An 11,788-nucleotide genomic window follows, 5' to 3' on the forward strand; every position below is an offset into this window, starting at 1 on the left:
ATATATATATCCCGCTTCAGACTCCAAATGCTGGGATTATAGGCATACACCATCATGCCTGGCCTTTTTATTTAGACAGAGTCCTACTATGTAGCTCAGGCTGGCCTCAAATTCATAATAATCCTCCATGTTTCACTTGGAACAGATGTTTGTTTGCTTGCTTGAGACAGGGTCTCACATAGCACAGGCTGGATTTGAACTATGTCACCAAGGTTCAGCTTGAATTCTTGATCTGCCTGCCTCTCTCTCCCAAGTGCTGGAGTTATTTACATGTTCCACCATGCCCAGTTTGAAATGTGTATTGTCACAGGACTCAAATAATGAATTGTTTTCAGAAATTGTAACCATGACATATTTGCCTCTTTGGAAAAGCTGGCAGTCTTCTCTGTCTCGGGTAGTACAAATGATACAATCTCTCTTAACTCTTTAATTCCCTTTGGTTGTCTTGGTGGTCTAAATCTTGGGCCTATTTCACTTCCTCTTTTGCACTGATGATTCTCAGAATCACCTGGGGGAATTTGTTACTATATGGGTGCCCAGGCCTTATCACAGTTTGTTAAATCATAATCTTTAGAGGGCTTACAGGTGTTTTTTTTAATGAGGACAGGTTTTCATTATGTAGCCCAGGCTAGCCTTGAACTCAGACTCTTCCTGCCTCAGCTTTCCAAATGATGGGATTAATTTCATGCTATCATATCTGGCTTTTGGCTTTTGATCTTTATTTTTCTGTTCAAGTTTGAATTTGACTGTGTACCTCTCATCATGTATTGCCTTAAATTCTGAACATACATTAGCAGGAGAAACTATAAGTGGCTTTGTGCAGCTGTCACTGCAGCATCTACTGGCCCAAGGAACAAGCATGAGGAGAGACAGTGAGGTATAGAACATTCTTCAAAGATGGAACAGGGTCCATTTCACACATGGCTAAAGTCAGCCCTGAAGTATTAAAGGCATTGCAAAACAAGAGCACTCAAACAGACTGGGGATGTGGCTCAGTTGGTAGAATACTTGCCTTGCATGAACAAAGCCCTGGGTTAGATATCTAGTACTGAAGAGTCAGGGTGTGGTAGTGCATTTCTGTAAACCCAGCACTTGAGGTAGGAGGATCAGAAATGCAAGGTTATTCTTAGTTTGAGGCCAACCTGGGCTATTTGAGACCCTGTCACTCAAACACACACACACACACACACACACACACACAAATCCCCCAAACTCAAATTATTATTTACTGCCCTACAGTGGTCATGCTGATTGACAACAGAATAGAAGGCATTTCCCACAGTAATTTAATGGCAGGGCTTACCTCACTTCTTCCCCGAGCTTGCAAAGTGGTCCATTCCCTCATTTCCACCCTATATGAATTTGACTTTAGATCCATGCCCAGGCTCCCCATGCCCACAAACCTGAAGGGGAAAGGTGGACCTGGCCCAAATCCTCTTAGAAGCCTGCAGACTTCCCTCCAAATGCCTCTCCCACCCAGCCCTGATTCCTGGCAGCAGCCAGAGCCTCTGCTGGGCAGGCAGCTCAAAGGAGGCTGTGCCATCTCCTCTATCATCACCACCTCCAGTTAGCAGCTCCCAGGCGCCTTTGGGGCTGCCACTCCTGCCTAGTTCCTCTAATTATGCTCTGAGTAATTATGAGCTTTGGCACTGCCTTAAAGCTTAACTGTCAGGACACAGGAAGGGTATATGGCACCATCGTGTCAAACAATATTTGTTTTCCCTGTCTACCTAAACTTTGATCTAGAATGAACCCCAGCTTTTAAAATGCCCTCTTCCCATTCACCAAACCTCCCCTGACAACTGCCTCCAGTGACTCTATTTGTTCTTGTTGATGTGAGCCACAGTGGTATCACAGAGATTAATTAGCAGTCCTTCCAGGATGCATGGGGCTCAGGTCTGGAATGGAACCCAGGGAAATGGCAGCACAGTTCCATTATCTTCTGAAAGTAGGGTGGGTCCTGAATGAATTTGTTCATTATTAAGATTGGGATGACAACCTCCTCACAGGTTATAATGAAGATGAAATGCTTGATTTCTGTGAATGGCCAGGACAGCACCTGGCACAGGTAAACACTGACAAACATAAAGCTGGCTCCAGTTTCTTCACTGATGAAATGAAAACAATACAGTTATCTTGTAAGACAGAGGAGGAAATTTAATTCTAGAGATATATAAACACAAAGCAGGGCATGGTAGCTCATACCTGTAATCCCAGCACTTCGTACGTAGAGGTAGGATCAGGAGGCCAAGGTCATCCTTAATAACATAGTTTGAGACCAGCCTGGTCAATGTGAGACACTGTCTTTTAAAAAACAAAAAAATAAGTAAGTAAATATATAAATAAATACAAATGAACACTTATCACTGAGCCTGGCAGACTCATGGTGCTCATGAATAGGTTCCTGATTGATGAGGGATGAGTCAATCAGGCAATGAATTTCATGGCTCAGAGTAGGCATTTCCACCCACATTTGTAGACTTCCCTTTCCTGGCCTTCAGTATCCCAGAAAAATCATCCCTACCTCCAGTCAAACCAACTCATAGCACAGTCAGTCCCTGGCTCCCACACAGGCTCAGCCTGGCCAGACAGGCACATTCCTGCCTTATCTTGAGCATTAACATGTCCAGGCTTCTCTCATGAGCAGAAGAAGAAGCCAGGTTGTGTCTTAATGTATCAGGACCCAGGACAGCCAAAGGACAGCCTGTCTGCCACCACTTTGTTTTTTCCAGTTCATGTTTTCTGCCAGGTCTTCTGCCAGAAGCTGGGCCTGGCTGGCAAAGCTATGATACCAAGTAGGGCTCTGCTTGGAACCCTGGATTTCTGCTGATTTGTGGCCCCTGGGTCTCTGCTTTGTGGTCCTGCCCCAGAGGAGACCCAAGGATATTGCCTGGAAGCCCAGTGAAAAACAACCAAGATTGTTGTGACCACAATAACAGGTGGCCTTTGTGACAACTCTTGCCACCTAGAGAGCTCTGATGGCCCACTTAAATCCTGCCATGGGCTGTCAGCTCCTGAATGGCCAATGTCACTATCTTGTTCATCTTTGTACTTTAGCATCTGTAATACCTATTAAACATTAGCTGAATAGGTGCATCTTCAGTGTGGTTGCTGGATGGAACACAAAGCTGAACAAGACATGGGTCCTCATCCACAAGGGAACCATTAAATATCACAAAGCTTCCTTTTGCTGAGCTAAGTGTCTTGTGCCCTAACTCTCTTTGAGGACAGGGCTGCTGTGTGAAACTTCTTCCCACTCTAGGTACACAGTAGGTACTCTGCATACACAAAGTTCAGCTGAGGAGTGTGGCCCCTATGCTCTGCGGGACACCCACCTAGTCACTCTGAGACCAGTCTCTGCTCTGGTAGAAATTTGCCCATGAATCTCAGAGGTTAGTTAAAAAGCAAAGTACTTTGGTCACAATCTCATTCCTTAGGAGCCCAAGAATTCTCTGAGTAAGGTGAGGCTGTGGTCTGAAAAGCTACAGGCTAGACATCAGACCTAAGCCTTTCCAGGCACAGCTGAGGACTGGGAGGACAATTCTGCCTCTACAGCTGCTTCTCATAAAACTGTAAGTTCCAGTCACAGGGGAGAGGCCACAGAACCCTCTTCCTACATTGCACAGCTGAGGAAACACTCAAAGCTGCCTGTTCAAAGTCAGAGCAGTTCACAGCTGAGCAGTGGAAACCTTCCCCACCATTCTTTTCTGCATTTTCTATGGTAAAGAGTTCCCAAACATGCTCCATTCCTTCATTATTTCTCCAAGGCCTTTTTTATGTTTATTTTTGAGACAGCATCTCACTATATAGCCCTGGCTGGCCTAGAACTTGCTATGTAGACCAGGCTGGCCTCAAACTCACAGAGGTCTGCCTGTCTCTGCCTCCAGAGTGCTAGGATTAAAGGCATGTGCCATCATGCCCAGCCTTATTTTAAAAAAAAAAAAAACTAGTGACACACATGAATATGGTTAAGTAAAAATGAAATTGTACAGAAAATGTTATAATTGCAACAAGAACTCCTGTTCCATTTCTCTTTTGCCCAGTTCTGCTTGCCAAAGGCAACTATTTTAAAGCCTCCTTGTACTTCAGAAAAACTTTTTGTTCTTTCAAATAAATATTACAAGGCATGTATGGTGGCACAAGCCTATAGTCCCAACACTGGGGAGGCTGAGGCAAGAGGATTGCCATGCTTTTGAGATAGCCTGGGGTACATGACAAGACCCCGCCTTAAAAAAAAAAGGCAAATAAAAACAACAAAAACCCAAAGGACATTGTATAATACAGTGAATACTCTGGAGACAGTGGAGATGCTTTGCATCTCTAAAGGGAGTCTGTTGTGCTGGTTGGTCCCTTGGACCACTGACCTTTAGCAACAGACTTGCCTGCCCACCGAGGATGCTACTCCTTCCTTCACTGGGCTACTATGAGGGACATTGCTAGGAGCAAGAATGCAGTGGCTTTGAGGAAAGGATTAGGAATGAGATAAGGAATGATGGAAGAGGCCCAGGGCCTGTCAAGTAAGTTTGAATTGTAACATGAATGAAGAGCCTAGGAGACCAACAGTGTCAAGAGTTTTACTAGAATAGAGTGGCTCCCTTCAGAGTATCCCTCAGACATGGCAGTGGGTGATTGAAATGACAGGCTGGAGAAGAGAGAGGTAAACATGCCATGAAAGATCTAAAACTCCTTTGTAGACATTAAACTTGCAACAGTTCTGCCATAAGAAAATCAGCTAGGGGAAATATTTGACCATATGTGATAAGTTTAATATCACAAGTATGTAAAGAGCTTTTACAAATAGTAAGAAATGGAGGCTGGAGAGATGGCTCAGCAGTTAAGAACACTGACTGTTCTTGCAGAAGACCCGGGTTCGAATCCCAGCACCCACATGGCAGCTGACAGCTGTCCATGACTCCAGTTCCAGGGGATCCAACAGCCTCTTCTGACCTCCACGGGCATTGCATGACACAGGTGCACTTACCTACATGCAGGCAGTACACGCATACACAAAAAATAAAAATAAATAAAATATTTAAAAAAACAAATAGTAAGAAATGCTCAAATAGCAAAAGTAGATAAACATGCATGAGTAGAGAGTTCAACTTACCAACAAATATAGGAAAGCACATTTATTCTTCATTTTTACATTTATTTACTTATTATTTATTTACTTATGTGAGGGGTAATGTGTGAACATGCCACAGAGTGCATGTGGACGTCAGAGGACAATTTGCAGGAGCTCATTCTCTCCTTCTACCATGTAGGTTCTGAGGATCAAATGCGGGTCATCAAGTTTGGTGGCAAGCACTTTCCCAGCTGAGCCACCTCTCTTGCCTACATGTTCATTCTTTTTTTGTTTTGTTTTGTTTCGGTTTTTGAGACAGGGTCTCCCTGTAACCCCACCTGACCTGGAACTTGCTATATAAACTAGGTTGGCCTTGATGTCACAGAGATCCACCTGTCTCTGCCTCCCAAGTGCTGGAGTCAAAGGGATCAAAGACGTGCACCTTATGTTCGTTTTTACTAGCAATCTATTATGGGTTAATTACTTCAAGTTAAAACAAAGAGCTTTCAAATAAGCCAGCATTTGTTGAGGTGTTTGGGGATTAGAAGTGCTGAGGATATTTATAGCTGTGGAAGTGTTAAAAGGACAGTTTGTGGGGCTGGAGAGATGGCTCAGCAGTTAAGAGGACTGGCTGCTCTTGTAGAGGACCTGAGCTCAGTTCCCAGCATCCACATGGAGGTTAACAACCATCCTTACAGTTCCAGGAGATCTGACGCCCTCTTTTGGCCTTCATGAGCATTGCACGACACATAAAATATCAATCAATCAATCAAAAAAAAAAAAAAAAAAAAAGAAAAAGAAAAAAAGGACAGTTCTTCTGGAGGACAATTTGTTAAACATGTTTAAAAAAAAAAACTTTGATTTGTGTAAATCACACACACCCCTACCCTGCCAAATATGCATACTCTTTCAAATATTCTGCTTCATGGAATTTCTCCCAAGATAATCAAGACTGACCGTGGCAGTACCTATCTTTAATCACAGCACCTAAAAGAGTGAGGAGGATTGAGAATTTGAGGCCAATTGGAGTTACATAGTGAGATCCTGTCTCAAAAAAAACAAAAGAAAGAGATGAACATATGTAAAGAGTGCATAGATGTGTTTATAATGGTGTTATTAATCATAGTAAAATTGGAAATAGGGTGTAAAGGCACTTGCCTATACTCACAGAAGGCATCAGGAATAAACCTGAGTTATATGAGAGATGCCTATCTTAAAACACAAAACAAAGCTGGATGTAGTGGCACACACCTTTAATCCCAGCACTCAGGAGGCAGAGGCAGGTGGATCTCTGAGTTCCAGGCCAGTCTGGTCTACATAGCAAGTTCCAGGCCAGCTGGGGCTACAGGGAGACCTTGTCTCAAAAATACGGACATGAAGACACTGAGCCCCCAGAACCTGCGTGAAAAGCCGGGTTTGATGGCATGTGTCTATAATCCCAGCACTTGGGAGGCAGAAGCAGGTGGATTTCTGTGAGTTCGAGGCCAGCTTGGTCTACATGATAAGACACTGTTGAAAGAAAAGAAAGAAAGAAAGAGAAAGAAAGAAAGAAAGAAAGAAAGAAAGAAAGAAAGAAAGAAAGAAAGAAAGAAAGAAAGAAAGAAAGAAAGAAAGAAAGAAAGAAAGAAAGAAAGAAAGAAAGAAAGAAAGAAAGAAAGAAAGAAAGAAAGAAAGAAAGAAAGAAAGAAAGAAAGAAAGAAAGAAAGAAAGAAAGAAAGAAAGAAAGAAAGAAAGAAAGAAAGAAAGAAAGAAAGAAAGAAAGAAAGAAAGAAAGAAAGAAAGAAAGAAAGAAAGAAAGAAAGAAAAAGTCTATGAAATTGTATATTCAGCATTATCCCACTTATATTTACAAGGTGAACAAACAGCTGGGCTTGGTGGTGCCGGCTTATCATCCTAGCTGCTAGGGAAGCTAAAGCAGAAGGACTGCAAGTTCCAGGATTGCCTGGGTTACAGAGTTAAGTCCAAGGACAGCCTGAGCAGCTTAATAACACCCTGTCTTATGGTGAAAGAGGGCAATAGCTCAGTGGTAAGAATTCTTTCCAAGCATGTGTGAGGCCCTAATTTCAATCCCCAGTACCATTGGTGGCGGGGGTGGGCAGTGGGGGTGGATTTTTAAAAGGCTAGAGTGTATACACTGAAAAAAGAAAAATTCCAAGAGAGCAGATACCCAAGTGATATGATGGTTCTCTCAGGAAGATGAGATGAAGGGAAATTTTTAGCTTCCTGCCTTACCTCCTCCTCTCCCTCCTGTTCCTCATTCTTCTCTTCCTTCTTTTTCAAATAGTGAGCATGTGGGCCAGCAGTTGGCTTAGCAGTTAAAGGTGTTTATCATCAAACCTGACAACTTAAGTTCAATTCTTGAAGCCCAGATAGTAGAAGAAGAGAACAGACTCCTGCAGACTGTCTTCTGACCTGTGCACGTGTGTGTGTGTGTGTGTGTGTGTGTGTGTGTGCATAAAAAATAGATAAAGGTAAATTAAAAAAAAATAATGAACATGTTTCTTTTGTGATCATGAAAAATCAAGAACATTTTCTTTTTAAGTAAATCTTCCAGTGACTCTTCACCACACTTCTTACCTCTTCAGTTTAGATCAGCATTTCTAAAGATGCTGGCTACATAACCATTCTGTGCCCTTTGCTGAGTTAGGCCTTATGAGAGTGACAAGGATGGCAGTTCTTACTCACCAAGCTGGCTGATCATTGATGGCTAAGATAAATGATCAGGCCATTTAATATAAAAAAACCTCTGTGGTGTTTGGAATGGTCCTTGTTTTCCTGGGCATGAAGTTAGGCATCTCAGAATGCCTGAGAGCTACACTCTTTGCCTGATGCTCTGATCTCCTGCTTCTGGGAATTTAGTTGGCTAATCTGATAAAAACTCAATAGTTTAAGTACATGGGTGGGCCCTGTGTAGTGGAAAACCTAAAAATGACCTGTGCATCTCCAGATTATGTTTCTTACTGATATATGTATGTGAGGTGCTGACTTGCATCAGAGAATCTTAGCAGGATAAGATGAGATAAGATAGGAAACTGAAAGTGATATGACCCAATTCTTCATTTTCTTTTCTTTGAGACAGGGTCTTATTGTGTAGCTCTGACCAGCCTGGAACTCACTATGTAGACTGGGCTGGCCTCAGACTAACAGAGATCTGCCTGCTTCTGCCTCCTGAGTGCCAGATTAAAGGAGTACATCACCATACTCAGCCCCAGCCCTCTATTTTCTGGTGACAGCTGAAGCCCTAAGAAATAAAGCAGCTTGGAATTTGGTGATGGAACCAGGACTCCTTACCTGTGCTCTCCTCATACTTGCCCTTCCTATTCACAGCCCTGAGTGTTTATAAGATGTAACTGTGAACCAAATAATGATGAGGAAGCAAATTTTGAATTAAAACTTCACAGAAATTCTAGGAAACAACAACAACCCTAGATTTCTAAAAGTTGAGTATACCAGTTAAGAAGTTTCAACAAAGAGCTGGTGAGATGGATCAGTGGTTAAGAACACTAACTGCCCTTGCAGAGGACCTGGGTTAGCTTCTCAGCATCCACATGGCAGCTAACAACTGTCTGTAACTCTAGTTCCAGGGGATCCAAGGCCCTCTCTGGCCCCCATGGGTACTGTTCCCTTATATACATGCATCAAAATGCTCAAATACATAAAATAAAAATAAAATATTTTTAAAAGAAGATGTAACACAAGAACCCCCCCCCCTCCTGGGTGTGGTGGCATAGGCCTATAATCCCAGCATAAAGGAGGTAGAGGCAGGAGGATCACAAGTTCCTGGAAGCCTGAAGTATAGAACGAGAATCCCTCAAGCATTGAAATGCAGGCACGCTGGGTTGGGGGCATAAGTGAATGGTAGAGTGCTTGTCTAGTGTGCATGAGGTCCTAGGTTTCATCACCAGCACTGCCAATAGCAACAACGACAAAAATAAAACTCCAAACCAACCAACCAAACCCAGAACATCCAAGTATACAAAAGAAAGTAGACAAATAATAATTGGTTAAGATTTGTACAGCAACAGACATATCCATGTCTAACTAGTGTGAATTTTAGGAAGGTAGAAAAGTTTATCTCCAGGTAGTTTCTACACTTGCCCAATGTTTGCCTAAACTTGACATCAAAAAAAAAAAAAAAAAAAAAAAAAAAAAAACCCCCCCAGCAAATCTTTATCTTCAATAGCTCACCTTTTGGAATCTCAGTGTTTCCTGGTGAGAGTGGCCACTTGGCATAGAGGAAGTGAGGTAGAGAGATGATGACTGGGGCCTCCATAGAAGGAAGCACTTGTATATCACACCTGGCCTCCTTTCATGATCATTGGGTAGTTCTTTTCATTAGCATTGGCTTGGTCTCTGAAGTAATCTGTAAACCCTGCAGGTTGTGGGTGTACCCTTTTATGCACTTAGGGCAATGATCAATAAATGAGGGATAGAGGAATAAGTGATTGGATAGGTGAGTGGATGGCCAGATGAGTAGATGTGTGTTTGTGTGTGTGTGTGTGTGTGTGTGTGTGTGTGTGTGTGTGTGTGTGAGTGCAGGTGCCCGAAGAGGCCAGAAGAAGGTATTGGATCTCCTGGAGCTGAAGTTACAGGGTATGGTTCACAACCCAATGTGAGTACAGGGAACTGAACTCTGATCCTCTGCAAGAACAGTGCACACTCTTAACTGATGAACCATCTCTCCAGCCCCATGTTTCTTACTGTTGGCCCCAAGTTTACCTTTGATAGAAGTAACTTCTTAAAACACTAGAAGACCCAGATGTGGTGGTGTATACCTTTAATCTCAGCACTCAGGCAGATCTCTCGTGAGTTCAAGGCCAGCCTGGTCTACATAGTGAATTCCAGGCCAGCGGGGGCTACAGGTCTCAAAAGGACATTTAAAAAAAAAAGAGACTAGATAATTTTACAGTGTTTTTCTTTTTGTTTACAGCTTGAAACTCCTCCCTTGGGATCATCTAAGTTTATGCTATGATACTATAAAGAATATTTCGAAACTCGGTTTCCTAGAGCTTTGGGGATTCCAAAAAATACCTTTAGGCTTTATGGGGGTGAGGGTAGTAGATAGGTAGGCTCAGAGTGGCCCTCTCCCCAAAGAAGCACTGTTTCTTTTTTTCCATATCGATTGGACTTCTGTGAAAGATTTGCTTAACAGAGACTCCTACATCTCAAATAAATGTAAACAAAAGCCATGTGTCAGGAACAGAGAAGGATTCTAATTTAGGCATCAGGTTTCATCCACTAGCTGAGAGAAAAGACCCTTTGAATGGCCATGGGCCTTTTTCTGTTTGCAAGTTCCCTCTTGGATGATGTTTCTGTTGCTCCACTCTACTTGCTGCCTCTGCTGCTGCCCCCTCCTTGTCTTGCCTGCCTAGTTCTTGAAGCACTGGTCACCTGGCTTTGGGTAACACTTTGCTCCCCACCATATCTCTTGCCTGCTTCCTGCTCTGTCTTCTGATAACATTATATTTCTTTCCTCTACTTTGACATCTTGGTTATATGGTCCCTTGCTTGCCTTGTCCTTGGATACTAGCATCCTGAAATATTTTCTGCCTTCTAGATCCTGAACCCACCAAGGGACACCACTATTCAGTGGCCATAGTCCTTCCAGCACTGTTTACTTTTAAGATGAAGATGCAGTTTATTGGGGTTGAATGGGAGTAGAGATATAGTGATTCAGTGAGTGGAAGGAGGTAGTAATCCACATTATGGACAACAAGGTTTACATGGGGTTTTTTTGTTTGGTTTGGTTTGGTTTTTTTTTTTTTTTTTTTTTTGGTCTTTTTAAGACAGTGTCCCCCGGTAGCCCCAGCTGGCCTGGAACTCAATATGTAGACCAGGCTGGCCTTGAACTCACAGAGATCTGCCTGCCTCTGCCTCTCGAATGCCAGGATTAAAGGTGTGTGCCACCACACCCAGCCACATGGTTCTTTCAGATCCTGTTCATTTCACTCTCATTACAGTCTGGTGAAATTAGAGTATTTATCTGTCTGGGTTAGGCACAAAGAAACTGAGGCTAAGACTTGTGTGATTCGCTAAAGGTAACCCTGGGTCTTTTGACTCTAAATTCTGAAACTGGGTGATTATAATCTCTAAACTCAGATATATGAGATTGGAAACAGATAGGCTGCTAAGACAATAGGAGAACACAGACGCACACACACACACACACACACACACACACTCACACACATTATACATATATTTTTTGCAGTACTGAAGAGTGAACCTTGAGCCTTGTATATGTTAGGCAAGCACTCTCCCACTGACTTATAGCCCCAGCTAAGGGAAAGGATATTTTGTTCATGGGAATTGGGAGTAGCATGGCTGGAAGATTGGTATGTTGGGGACAGCTGGGAGGTAAGAGGGACAGGGACAGCCACAGAGACCTGATAGTGAAGCCTAACTACATAGTAGAGTGTAGAGGAGGCCTCAGAGGAATCATCCCCAAGGTACGTATGGCTCCCTAGGATCAAGCTGATCTAGCTCCTGTGGACTATTTGACCTGCTCCTGCCTTTAAGACAGACACCTTGACTGATGGTCCCATTTCCCCTGTTGGGCTGCATTTAGTGTGGCCTTGAGTAGAAGTTTCTAAGCACTATCGCTGCCCTATGTCCCTGAATGCTTACAGGGTACTTCCAGAGGAATTGTGACTCATTGTTCCGCCAGATGGGAAAAGGAACTGCTGTGGGGAAGCAGGAGGAGGAACCTCGTACCCACATCCT

Source organism: Nannospalax galili, unplaced genomic scaffold, assembly GCF_000622305.1.
Source record: "Nannospalax galili isolate Female #2095 unplaced genomic scaffold, S.galili_v1.0 scaffold407, whole genome shotgun sequence".
Classification (NCBI taxonomy): Eukaryota; Metazoa; Chordata; class Mammalia; order Rodentia; family Spalacidae; genus Nannospalax; species Nannospalax galili.